The sequence below is a fragment of the Muntiacus reevesi genome, chromosome 2, assembly GCF_963930625.1.
Source record: "Muntiacus reevesi chromosome 2, mMunRee1.1, whole genome shotgun sequence".
Classification (NCBI taxonomy): domain Eukaryota; kingdom Metazoa; phylum Chordata; class Mammalia; order Artiodactyla; family Cervidae; genus Muntiacus; species Muntiacus reevesi.
In genome coordinates this window covers 255174794-255187615 of record NC_089250.1, presented here as the reverse complement: position 1 = coordinate 255187615, position 12822 = coordinate 255174794, and positions in this window count along the sequence as shown.

Below are 12822 nucleotides of genomic sequence, written 5' to 3'. Positions count from 1 at the left end.
GTGGGAGGGTGGACTGCTAAGATGATCAGGATTTCCTTCTGGAGTGAGAAACATGCTCTAGAATGGATTATGAGGGTAGATGCACAGTTTTGTGAATATACTAAAATCCATTGAATTATACATTTTTAAATGGGTGAGTTGGGGACTTCTGTGGTGGTCCAGTGGTTAAGAATTGCCTTGCAATGCAGAGGATGTGGGTTTGACCCCTGGTCAGGGAACTAAGATCTCGTATGTCCCTGAGCAACAAAGCCCGAACACCACTACTAGAGAATGCGTGCACCACAACAAAAGACCCTGCACGACTCACCGAAGACTCCACATCCTGCGACTAAGACCTGATGCAGCCAAATAAATAAATACATAAGTAAATATATATTTTTAAATGGGTGAATTGTATGGCATGTGAATTACATCTCAGTGAAGCTGTTAGAAATGTGGGTTGGGCTTCCCAGGTGGCTCAGTGGTAAAGAATCTGCCTGTCAATGCAGAAGATATGGGTTCAATCCATAAGTTCGTGTGCCACAAGGACCGAGCCAGCACTCTAGGGTCTGGGAATCGCAACTATTGAACCCGAGAACTGCAACTACTGAAACTCACATGCCCTGGAGCCCATACTCTGCAAGAAGAGAAGCCACTGCAATGAAAAACCCGAGCACCGCAACTAGAGAGTAGCCCCCACTCGAGGCAACTAGAAAAAGGCCCATGCAATAGTGAAGACCCAAAATAGCCAGAAATAAATTTTAAAAAGTATTTAAAAAAAGAAATGTGGATTGTTTGTATTTTTATTAGTGATTGGTGGAATTTCTTTATATATTCTGGATATAAGTAATTTGTCAGGTTTTTTTTTTTTTTTTTGAGGAGCAGACACTTAAATTTTGAGGAAGTCCAATTTATTAATTTTTTCTTTTATATTTAGTGTTTTTACTCTTGTGTCTAAGAAATCTTCTTGGCCCACTCGAGGTCACAAAGATTTTCCCTATGCTCTCTTCTAGGAATTTTATAGTTTTAGCTTTTACATTTAGATCTCAGCTGTATTTCCAGTTAATTTTTGTGTATAGTATGAGGCAAGGATTGAAATTCATTTTTCTCCAAATGGACAGTCCAGTTTTATCAGCCATTCTTTTGTTGAAAAGAATATCATTTAGTCCTTTAAATTTCCTTTGTTTGTGCCTTTGTAAAAAAGCCACTTAACCATATGTGTGTGGACCTATTTCTGGGTCTCTGTAAGTTCCATTAATTAAGCACCTATCTTCTGTGCTTTGTGTTGGAATCAACGTCCTTCTTTATTGGCAACATTCATTCCAGTACCTCGAGTCCTCTGCCCAATACGTGCAGGTAAAAGCCGTGATGCTCAGAGGGTGGCTGACCAGCTGCAGCCTAGGCCAGACATCCTCAGCCCTGTAGCTCCTGATAGAGCGAGTGTGTGCAGGCCCCAGGCATCTACCGTCTATCCTCAACTCTGGCCCCCATCAGTGGGGAAGGTGGATGCCCCTAAGTGAAGGGGATGTGTAAACATTGCCTAACCCGGAACTCAGGCAGCGAGGTCCTTCCGGCCACCCTCGGTGCCCTGTCCTATGTGTGCTGACCTGCCCCATCTCATTCCCTTTGCTTTTTAGCTCTCTTTTCTGTTGCTTCAACACATGATGTGATTGCAGTGTCTTAATTTGTCACTTCTGGGATAGAGTGCCTGTAAGTGACCTGCAAGTCTGCCATTACATTAGGGCAAGTTCCCACTCAGAACGTTGCTTCTGCTGCTGTGGACAGTAGCCAGGGGTAGAAACGGAAAAGCCTCTTCTTGCTGACTGATCTCGGCGTATCTGACATTCGGTACAAGCAGCACAGACAGCCACGGGTGTGCAGCTGGAGGTGAAGCCAACCACCCCGCTTGCCCTCAGTTGCGATTTTGTGGGGACTCGGCCTGCTTCACTGGAAACAAATGAGTTACTGTATTTTTTTTCCCCTTTTTGGCCAAGCCACCTGACTTGTGGGTCTCAGTTCCCAAACCAAGTACGGAACTCAGGCCACAGCTGCAAAAACGTTGACTCCCAACCACTAGGCCTCCAGGGAACTCCAGAGTTACTCTATTTATAATCTATGTTTTAATGGGTATTATAAACCTCCAAAGAAGTTGTCTAATTTGGAAATGTGTATAAACTTATATCTATATTTTAATTTGAAAATCAAAGAATATCAATTTGGAAGGGTGCCTCCTTATAGATGATGCCCTAGTGCTCCAGAACCTGGTCTGACCCTGCAGTGGTGACCTCTGGTGTGGGTCTCCTGTCTGCCCCTCCCTCCAGGGCCCCAAGGGGGCGAGCGGGGGCTAGGCAGTCAAAGCCTGGGAGGGGCTGGGATGGGAGGGTCACCCCCCTCTTTCCCACTGCCTGCCTCTGCCTGGAGACCCCTCTCTGGTCTTCCTTTCACCTCCCAGTCCCTTTGCCCGGGGAAGCACATGCAGGATGAAAGAGGAGAATCTGATCCTTGGTGCTCTTACTTTCCGGGCACTGAACAGAAGAGCCCTGAGCGTGCCAGGCTACAGACCCTGCTGGGTCTCGATCTGTGGAGAGGGTCCCTGGGCTCAGCAGTCACGTGTCAGCTGCGCTGGTCAGGCAGGAGTAAGTGTCTGGTCTTCCCTGGATACTGCCCAGCGCGTTTGGGCAGCCTCCTTGCCACGCTCTAGGACCCTGGCAAGCCCTGGAAGAGGGGAGGAGCTGGGACCACTGGTCAGGTGTCCAAAGTCGGGGGGAGAGAGTGGTGGGGATGGACTGGGAGTGAGAGGACGCCCCCTCGTTTCTCCGTGACTGCATGCACCCACTCCACTTACCTGGGAACCGTGCCCTTTACCAGCCACTTTGCAGCAGAGACATTGGCATGGTAGAAACTACACTGGGTTTTTGGCAACACCTTTCACTCTCCAGAGTGGTTAAACCAGAAGTGTTCAGTGGTTAACCGAGGCCACTGAAAAGAGTCACTGCGAATGTTCGCTCTGTGGATGGAAATCAAAAGACTGTGGGTGACGTGCTGTTTTCAGCGATAGGTTCTCTGTCCCGTTGAATGGGAAGGCGGGGGGCTCGGCTAATGTCCCCTCCCTTCGGAGGGAACCCCAGCTCACCAAGCTCGGGGTGTCAGGCTCTGAGGGCGCCCCCTTGATTTCATCCTGGGTGCCGCAGCCCCGCTTGTCCACACTGATGGGGAGGATAGACTTGGGGAGTCTAGGGACAGAAATGTCAAAGGGTCTCTCTTTAACACTGGAGTTAACCTTCTTCTGGCCAAACCGTTGTTTCTGGGTTGCCCTCAGAGGCATGCTTCATCCCCGTCTTCTCGGGGCTTCTCCTGCAGTGGTCAGGCTAGCAGGAGCTGGGCCAGAGACCCCCTGGTCACCCTTCCCAAGCAGGAGGATCTGGCATCTTCCTGATCTAGGAGGCTGCAGTGCTCTTGAAGGGCCCTCAGGCATCTAGGGTACAGACTTGCCTGTAAGGAGATACGGCGAGAAGGAAGTCTAAAAAGAGACAGTAGTATTTGGCTGCTGGGTAGCCAGCATAAGCATACTTTAAAAAGAAAAGTATTTCCCTGGTAGTTCTAAATGCACATTTTAGAGCTAGCAGATATGTGTCTTAAAATCATTATTTTAGCAAAAATGAGGGCCCCCCCCCCACTTCACACTACACTTTTTGGCACAATTAAGTCCTGTGTCCTAGGCCCCAGAGGGAGTGAAGTTCAGGGACAAGTTGGAGAATGCCTCTTTGTTTCCTAGAAAACCAGCAATGTAGTTTCCAGTTAATAGTAACAATATAGATAATAATACTTGATGAATACTGAGCTCATTTCATGAGATAAGAACTCTGCTCTCGACTCCAGGGGCACAGAGGGCTCAGGGTTGAGCAAATCAGTAGGATTTAATCTCCTGGCCACAGGGACCTACCTGGAGTGAGAGAGGAAAAGTGAGACCTGTTGGAGGACAGGCTGGCTCTCTGCTATGAACTTAGGAAGTCTAGGCCTGCCCAGCCATTTTCCCCCCAGGTAAAGTCAAGTGCCAGAAATTGTCCAGAAAAGTTCTGGGATTCACCGATTAGACCAACTTGGCTTACTGGCCAGAACAGCAACTGTCCACTAGAATTGCTTCATTTAATAATGTTGAGTTCAAAATTCTGTGATTTATAGGAATTTCCTCTTGGTCCAGTGGTTAGGACTCTGTGCCTTTAGTATCGAGGATGTGGGTTCAATCCCTGGTGAAAATTATGTGGCCCGGCCAAAAAAGTAAATAAACAATAAGCAAAATAAGAAGCTTTTTAAAAGCTCTATGATTTATGATAAAAAGAAAGTTTTCATTTGTTATCTATTGAAGTGAAGTGAAAGTCACTCAGTAGTGTCCGACTCTTTGTGACCCCCATGGACTGTATAGATCATGGAATTCTCTAGGCCAGAATACTGGAGTGGGTAGCCTTTTACTTCTCCAGAGGATCTTCCCAAGCAAGAAATTGAACCCAGGTCTCCCACATTGTGGGCAGATTCTTTACCAGCTGAGCCACAAGGGAAGTCCAAGAATACTGGAGTGGGTAGCCTATCCCTTCTCCAGCGGATCTTCCCGACCCAGGAATCGAACCGGGTCTCCAGCATGGCAGGCGGATTCTTTACCAACTGAGCTATGAGGGAAGCCCTTATTGCTGTATAACAAATCACCCTAAAATTTATGGCTCAGAAATGTCAACAGTTTATTGTATCTTATGATTTTTTTAGGTTATCTGGGTGGTTCCTCTGCTGATTTCACTTGGGATCAGTTATGGGGCTGTATTCAGCTGGTGGGTCAGCTGGGATGCAAGGTTCAAGATGGTGTCACTCAGGTATCGGGCAATTAGTCCTGACCCTATGGTTTTCCTGGACATGGTCTCTCATCCATAGTTGGCCAGAAGTTTCCTTAAGTGGCAGTGTTGAGGCGGCATTCCAAGAGAGAAAAAATTGAAATTGCCCTACTCAGGAATTCACACTTCACTCCCATACATTCTATTGCTCAAAGTAAGCCAGAGGATAACCCAGGTCCAAGGGCTGTGTCAACAAAGTCTGCCTCTTAGTGGAAGGAGGTATAAACTATCATGGCCTTATTCTTCAGTGTAGATAGCTATTTTTTCTGAGTATGACTATGTCTCCACGTGACAAAGTTGACATATATTGCTCTTACTGTCCTTTATTTATAGATGCTGACTTTTGTTGAGTTTCAGTTTGACTGGGAGAATAACTTTCAGTTTACAAGTCATTAGATTTTATTTAGTTTTTTGGTTTAACTCATCTTTTTTTTTTTTTTTTTTTTTACCCTGTAGTGGTAACCGTATGTGTCCTGTTATTTGGGGAATTAACTCAGGTTTTATTTGTGGCTTAGTATAAAATTACTGTTTTATATGTATCTGAACATTTGAAAAGATTGTGTTTTTTTCTGTTTAAAAAGTACAGAAATTGATAGGTTTATATTTTTCAAATGTCCTATATCCACTCTGTTGTTTTTTCTATTTGTCTAGTATATCATGGCAGATTCCTACAGGCTTCTTGTGGCAAGTAGAATTGGGGGGCGTTATGCTGGATGAATGAGGAGGAATTGAAATAAATGATTTTCATTGTAACCACAGTTGACTTCAGCAGGTTAAAACTGTAGAGTTATTTTTTTCCCTTTTGCTGTTGTTCAGTTGCTAAGTCATGTCCTACTCTTTGTGACCCCATGGACTGCAGCACCCCAGGCCTCCCTGTCCTTCACTATCTGCTGGAGTTTGCTCAAGCTCATGTCCATTGAGTCAGTGACGCTATCTAACCATCTCATCCTCTGCCGCCCTCCTCTCCTTTTGCCTTCAGTGTTTTCCAGCGTGGGGGGCCTTTTCCAATGAGCTGGCTCTGTGCATCAGGTGGCCAAAGTATTGGAGCTTCAGCTGCAGCATCAGTCCTTCCAATGATTATTCAGGGTTGATTTCCTTGAGGATTGACTGGTTGGATCTCCTTGCAGTCCAAGGGACTCTCAAAAGAGAGTGTTCTCTTTTTTTTAATCTAGGTCTGTGCAAAACTCAAACACAGACTTTCTGTTATTTCATACACTTAACAATGATCACAATCACAGAAACAAGAGTCTATATTTTCAAAGAATGCCATAGAGATGTGGAAGCTAGTATTATGTGTTTCTTTGTTGGTGATAGACTGCATAATTGACTTGGGAAGGGGACTTTGTTGTTTGTCCAGTGGTTAAGAGTCCACACTTCCCCTGCAGGGGGCACAGTTTTGATCCCTGGTCGAGGAACGAAGATCCCATATGCCGCGTGGCACAGCAAAACAAAACAAAAAGCAGAAATGTAATCAAGTTGGGGAAACAAAAGTAATACAGCGAGAATATAAAGACAAAACACAGGAAGTGGCCAAAAGTGGTGAACCAAAGAGAGGGACAGAGATGAGGAGAGCTGTGTGGAGGGGTTGGGGCAGGGGAAGCCTCTGGGCTGGGATTGGGGGTCTGGGCTTACAGAGTTGACTTGAAGCCTGAACATGGGTTCCTTTGGCCTGAGGGAAGAGTTGCCCCTGAAATACTTAGAGCATATAAGCAATTTAAGTCATAGTCACCACTAGGCTTCCCAGTGAGCCAGCATTTTCCCATTTTCGGTGGAGCATTACTTTGAATTTTTGGTGGTTGCCAGTGTATCTTATGAATGCTGATAACACAACAAAGGTTGATCTTGAACAGAGGTGTTGGGGTGGCCAGCTTGGTTTTCACAGGACAGGGACCACGTGGCTTGTCCTTGGTCTTGTTGAGCCATGTGGTGATTTCTGTGGTGTCCTCAAAGAATTCATATTCTTCGTAAATAAAGAACTTTTTATTAAAACACTAGGGTACAGTTCCAGTTGTTACAAACTGTAACCTTTCTTTTTTTTGTCTTCTGAAAATGTTTGCCAGTTGATGGTTAAATTTGACCCTTTTATCTGCCAGAGTGATGCAAATCTTAGGCCACTTAAGAATTCAAGAACTCCCTGTGGGATATCTTTCTGTGGTCAAGGTAATGACCAGTTCAGTAAAGGGCCAAGCATAATCATAATGTGGAATAAAATGCATTATGCAGGGTAGTTCAGATCCCAAGAAGGTCTTGAACTGCTGTGCACATCTTGATTGCTAATTAGAAAAAGGTGTTTCAACCCAGAAACCCCTGAAATATGTAAACTGAGAAGCATTGGTTATGGAAATTAAAATCAAAGGCATCAAGCTTTGCATTTTTGATTACATATTCAAATCATACAATTACAGTGTATAAAATCAATTTTTACCATAGTTATAAGTAGTAATTAGACATAGACTTTTAAAATTCAAATCATATTTGTATTAGATGACATTCTTCCAGTTCTTTACCCTCAAGCAGAAAAAGATGTGAATGGGAAACTACTGCCTGCTCTTTTCTTCATAGATAATCCTTAACATTGTTAAGTTATAGCCTGAGGGGACACACTGGGAAAGAAATGAAGATGTTACTCTTCAAATGTCATACCATTTAGGTTCATATTTTCCAGTCTTCAGAGCTTCCAACATTTTGTCAAGTATTTGATACCAAAGAAGGAGAGAAAAGAAGTGAGGGTTGGTAGAGAAATGATTGAGAACTGATTAACAAAGACTAGCTCTTTATGAGAGTGAGTAAGTAAAAGGGGCCCAGAACCAGTGAAAACCCCTAGCACTCAGACTGTGGTCTCTAAATACCATTCTTTACTGAAAAGAAACAAGGCTTCTTGGAAAATAGTGGATTTCAGATATGGAGCAGCAAATGTGCTAACTGAGGCTGGAGTATTTTTTCCCAAATGCAAGGACATTCTCCAAACTTTGATGGAAACATGGCAGAAGGATGCAAGAGCGAGTTTGAAGGCATTCCCACTGGGCAAATCTGAAACAATTTGAACATAACAAATGATGACAGTGATGGATTATAACATACTTAATAAAAAATAGTTTGAGTCAAATAATACTGCCCTTCATACTCTACACCATATAAAAGAGTAGCAATTAATAAATAGAAGAAATGGTAATGCTAGAAAATAACTTTTTGCAACAAATTTTATAATTGATTCAGATAAAACTAATTACTATTGAGCAACAGGATGTTGCAACAGGATAGTCACGTGATCTCAAAATATCACCTCCAGAAGACTTACTAAATTACAAAGGGGAAAGAGGGTCATTACAACAGAGAAATCTGGTAGATGCCACCTTAAGCAAGCTTTATCACCAGTGATGGGACCAGATGATACCATAAGACTTCTGATGAAGGGCCTAACATAACTTGTGAGTATCCTTGCCAAAAATGTTTAACTTGAGTCTAATCATGAGGAATCTAAATCCAAATTTAGAGACTTTCTACAAAACAACAGGCCTGGATTCTTCAAAAATATCAGTGTAAAGAAAGGCCCAGAGAGATCTGGGGAATCATTTTGGGTTAAAAGAGACTAAAGAGACATAACAACTAAATGCCACATATGATCACTGGCTGGATCTTGAATAAGAAAAAATGAGCCCAAAGGCCAAAATTGGGACAATCTGCAAGTTTTAAATATGGGCTGTTTATGAGTTAATAATAAATTTACTGTTGGCAATAACTTGTGCTCATGTAGGAAATGTCTTTGTTCTCAGGAACTACATGTTGAAATACATAAGGCTTACAGTGTCATGATACCTACAACGAATTCTCAGATAATTTAGCCCTCCAAAAGTGTGAATTGTTTGTGTACAGGTGTATAGAGAGACTGATAAAGCAAATCTGGCAAAATATTAACAAGTAGTGAATCTGAAAGAAGGGTATATGTCTGTTTAACATGCTATTATTTCAAATTTTCTGCCATTTTGAAAATGGCTGAAATTAAATTTCGAGAGGCAAGAACTGGCCACAACAGTGTGGCTGTACTTCTCCATAAGCTAAACCAGTTTTAAGTAAAAAGAATACATTTAGATGCAACTACATTTTAAAAGTAGGAAGTCAAGAGATACCTGGAGTAACAGACAAGTTTGGCCTTGAAGTACAAAATGAAGCAGAGCAAAAGCTAACAGAGTTTGTCCAGAGAACACACTGGTCATAGCAAACACCCTTTTCCAATAAGGCAAAAGATGAATCTACATACGGATATCACCAAGTGGTCAATACTGAAGTCAGATTGATTATATTCTTTACAGCTGAAAATGAAGAAGAGAGCTTCACTCAGTCAGCAAAAACAAGATCTGGAGCTGACTGTGGCTCAGATCATCAGCGCCTTATTGCAAAATTCAGACTTAAATAGAAGAAAGTAGGGAAAATCACTAGGTCATTCAGGTATGATCTAAATCATATCCCTTATGATTAAACGGTGGAGGTGACGAGTAGATTTAAGGGATTAGATCTGGTAGACAAAGTGCCTGAAGAACTATGGACAGTGGTTTGTAACATTGTACAGGAGGCAGTGACCAAAACCATCCCCAAGAAAAAGAAATGCAAGAAGGCAAAGTGGTTGTCTGAGAAGGCTTTACAAATAGCTGAGGAAAAAAGAGAAGTGAAAGGCAAGGGAGAAAGGGGAAGATACATCCAACCGAATCCAGAGTCCCAGAGAATAGCCAGAAGAGATAAGAAGGGCTTCTTAAATGAACAATTCAAAGAAGCAGAAGAAAACAATAAAATGGGAAAGACTAGAGATCTCTTCAAGAAAATTGGAGAGATCAAGGGAACATTTCATGCAAGGATGGACGCAATACAGAAATGGTAGGGATCTAACAGAAGCGGAAGATATTAAGAGGTGGCAAGAAAACACAGAAGAAAGAGCTATTAAAAAAGGTCTTAGTGACTTGGATAACCATCTTGGTGTGGCCAGTCATCAAGAGTCAGACATCCTGGAATGTGAAGTCAAGTGGGCCTTAGGAAGCATTACTTCAACCAAAGCTAGTGGAGGTCATTTGGCTTGACCTCAGTTGGGTGATTCTGTTGGTCTCACTGGACTCACTCAAGTGGTTATAGTTGCCTGTGGTCCAACTGGGGTTGAATGGTCTAAGATGACTTCACTCACGTATCAGGTAGGTACTTACTGAGTTCTTACTGGATTCTTATACTTTTTCAAATCATTCCTTTGAATTTTTGAATCACATAATCTCCAAATAATGGTAATATACCTCCTCCTTTCTAATTTTTATGCTTCTAGTTTTTATCAAATAATTGCTTGGCTAGTGCTGCCAAGACAATGGTATGTAATAAGAGTGAAGGGGTATTTTTGTTTTCTTTATGAGTCTAGTGGGACTGTCCTTAGTATATGCCCACTGTACTGATGCTGGCTTTTTTTTTTTAATATATTGGAAATAGATGGAAATTTCCTTATTTCTTTAATAAATATTTTATATATTTGACTGCACCAGGTCTTAGTTGCAGCAATCAGAATCTTTGATAAATGTTTGCAACATGCAGGCTCTTTAGTTGGCATGTGGGATCTAGTTCCCTGACCAGGGATCAAATCGGGCCCCCATACATTGGGGCCCGGGCTCCATGCTTGGAGTCTTAGCCATTGAACCACCATGGAAGTCCTGAAATGTCCTTATTTCAATGTTTATCAAGAATGTATCTTTCTAGCATTTATGGAAGTGGTTGTAATTTTCTCCTTAGTTTCACTGTTATGAAAACAAGCAATGTGGTTGGAAATCTTCTCACAGAATTCAAGCCAATTTCCCATTTAATATTAGTGATAGAGGTTCTTATAGCATGCTAAGTCCAGGCTGGAAATGATAGCTGTCCAGGATCAGGGTCATGATGGTGGTAATAGAAGTAGATGAATTTGAGTTACAATGTGGGAATAGTATTACTGGTAGAGTCAATGTGGAGTGTGAAGGATAAGGAGAAATTAAGGATACTTTCTAGGTTTGATCTGACAAATGCTTCAGACAGAGCCAACAACTCTTGATTGCCAAACGCGATAGGATTTTTCTCACCTTACCCAGCTCCTGAGGTCTGAGACCCTGCTGACCACTCTCTCCACTTCCTGTTCTGCAGCACGCAGGCCTCCTCCTTCACTGCTCTCTGTATGTCTTCTCAGTTGCTAGGCAGGCTCTTTTCCATCTGCTGGATGCCCAGGCTAAGACCCCCACCCTTTGCTCTGTCTATAGCCATCTTCTCTTCCTGAATATCCTTGGACATTCTCTTTTCTCCTCAAGGTTTCAGGTACCACCTGTGATGTTGATGGCTCCCAAAACCATGTCTCTAGTCCCATCTTGCTCCTGAACTCCCAGGGGAAGATCCAGTTGCCTATAAAATTTCTCTCTACATGGATCTTCTGCAGGTGTCTCAAATCCTTGAAGTCTGAAACCAAACTCCTTTTCTACTCCAATTCTGACACCAATTTGCATGTGCTTTTTCACACCATCAAGTGAGAAAAATGCAATTCCCCAACATAAAATGCATGTTCTACAGGACTATTCTGGTGGTATAGTGGATAAGAATCCATCTGCCAATGCAGGGGACATGAGTTTGATCCCTGGTCCTGGAAGATCCTACATACTGAGGGACAACTAAACCTGTGCATCACAACTACGGAGCCCATGTGCCCTAGAACCCATGCTCTGCAGCAAGCAAAGCCACCACAAAGAGAAGCCTGGGCAGCACAGAGAAGAGTAGCCACTGCTTAATGCAAGTAGAGAAAGCCCTCACCCAACTACGAAGGCCCAGTGCAGCCAAAAATAAAAATAGACTGAAAAAAAAAGGACAGGTGTCCCACAATTCGACTCAATTCTGACACTGTCTCTGGAAACAGCAACTGATCCCATGGGTTAAGGACTCAGTCCTACAAGACGGCACCCTGCTCTTTCAGATGCCAACTAGCGCTTCAGACTGACTGATTGTAGGTGGAACGTTCCAATAACCCCTTCCTTAAGTTTGATTAACTTGCTAGAACAGTTCATAGAGTGCAGAGAAATGTTTTACTTTCTAGATTACTGTTTTTTTTATAAAAGGATATAACTCAGGGACAGTTAGATGGAAGAGATGTGTAAAGCAAGTCTGGGAAAGGGCTTGGAGTTTTCCATGCCCTCTGAGGGTACCATTCATGACATGATGGAGGTGGGTCTTATCATGGGTTCCATTCTCACCCTTTTTCCTCATCAATAGGTCACTAAGTCCTGAAGATTCTACCATCTCAAATCAGTTCCTCAGCCTCTGTCTTAGTCATCTCTGTTGGGAATTACATGGCAGCATCCTCCACTTCCTCCCTGTTTTGCTCCCTCACATCCACCATTTCTGAACTTCTCTGTTTTCCTAGAGCATTTTAAAAAATCTATTGAGAAAGTTTTTTGTGTTATAAGAGACTTCTCTAAGAATGGCTTTTTGCTGGAAAAACAATGAGCACAAGGACAGAATGCTGTGTCCTTCCTAACTCTTTATTCTGATCATAGAAACTTGGGATATATAGATTCCTTAACCTTGGGATCGGTGCTTTGTAGAGCTTCCTGTATTGTCAAGAGTATGTAGTCAACCAGATCTATCACAGATTCTGTGCAACCTTCTAGCCAGCATTCTGTCCTTGTGCTCATTGTTTTTCCGTAAAAGGGTGGGGGTGATAGAGACTAAACAAATGAGTTGATCGTCTCAGTGGGGGAATAACCTCAGTTTATAAGAGTTTCTAGAGAGAAAGGGAGAGACAGAGAGGCAAATAGACACAGATAGACACAACAGACTCCATTAAGTGAAGGAAAAACAGCCAGAATCGACAAAAATGCCCACTAGGCAGAGAACTTAGTTGAAGTGTCCTCCCTACCTGTTGAATCATTCTAAAGCAGTTAAAAGAAAAGAATAAGAAATACATATATATATATATTTATAT